Below are 1,501 nucleotides of genomic sequence, written 5' to 3'. Positions count from 1 at the left end.
AAAATGAGGTAAAATTTTTCCATTACGCGATCGAGTGCCGCTCCCGAAGTTAAGCACGCACCCTGAATCGTCTTAAAAAAGTCATTGCGTACTAAATTTCTAATTAGTCGCGTCGTACCGGCATGCGTCAGTCTACGTTCCCTGGCAGTCCCCCCGCCACAACCAATGTGTACATGTATGTGTTTATGTTCGGAGAGTGTTTCGACATCTGAAACGGACCAACGCACCCCCGCCAGTACCAAACTCGGCGTGGCGAGGGTGACGTCGATCCAACTGTCAGTGTATTTTGTTGTGTATGTGGGAGGGGACGCCGGATCGTTAAGAACTACAAGGCCCGAACTCATTGCAAAGCCAAGAAGCTCACCCCCCCGCGCATCACAAGCACCCGGACCCCAAACCTCATGTTTTGCGTTAAAATCCCCCGCCACTACCGCGGGCAGTCCGGGCGCGAGCATCAAAGCATGCTCCACCACTCCCAGGACGGGCGACATAGGGGAATGAGGGGGCGCATAGACTGCAATCAGGATAAATGAGTGCGTTGAAGTAGTGCATCTAATTGCAACCACACACTCCGTAATCAAAAGCGGGAAGCAATCTGACCGCGTCCGACACACCACAAGCGCGGTCCTCGGAGCACGGCCATCTGCAAAACACGGCCAGGTTTGAGGCAATTCGGGAATCTTGCCGGCTCTCACATAAGGATCCGACACGATCGCAAAGTCGAAATCACCAGCCAGCATTTCTGCCACCAGCACTCCGGTTGCTCTACGACAATGATCCAAATTAGCCTGAATAAAATTTACCGAAATATTTTGAGCCATTTCATAAAATTATGAGATGAAAAATAAAACAACCAAACATGACCACTATCAAAACACGCTAAGTGGACCGGCCACTGAAGAGTGTGACAAAAAACCAGGTTAATCACTAAAAAGGCCTGATGAAAAGACCGGAGTACTGGCACATCAAGCAAGTTGTGTTCTGAGATCCTCAAACAACTATCAGATAGGATCAAAAACCTACCACAAAGAAATCCAAAAACTAACCAGGCAAGGAAAACGAGAGGTCGGGGAAGCCGCAAAAGAAAAAAACTTGAATAAGAAGCAACAGAATTAAAAACCCTAAATAAAACAAAGAAACAAAAAGAAAAAGAAGGAGAAATAACAATCATCAGAGCTCCAAAAGAGAACGACCAAAAAAACAAGAAGAGAAGATGAAGACCGAATGGAAAAACCCCACCACTATCAGAAAAATAAACCCAGAAAGAAAAAAGAAGTGCCAAGACTTTACAATACCTAAAAATGCGTCTTAAGACAATCCACTCAAACAAAGCGAAAAAACAGGGGAGCCGTGAACAAAAAAGACCAAGAAAGAGGGCGGCGGTTTGAAAAACCGTTAATAAAACCGAGTAAGGAAAAGAAAACGAAAAAGAAAAAATAATCGTTAAAATCCCGAAGATGCACTGTGCCAGAGGAAAAAGAAAAAGACTAAAAACAGACTG

Source organism: Amblyomma mixtum, unplaced genomic scaffold, assembly GCF_055824585.1.
Source record: "Amblyomma mixtum isolate Tamu unplaced genomic scaffold, ASM5582458v1 scaffold_21, whole genome shotgun sequence".
Taxonomy (NCBI): Eukaryota; Metazoa; Arthropoda; class Arachnida; order Ixodida; family Ixodidae; genus Amblyomma; species Amblyomma mixtum.
Note: the sequence above shows the minus strand (reverse complement) of the source record.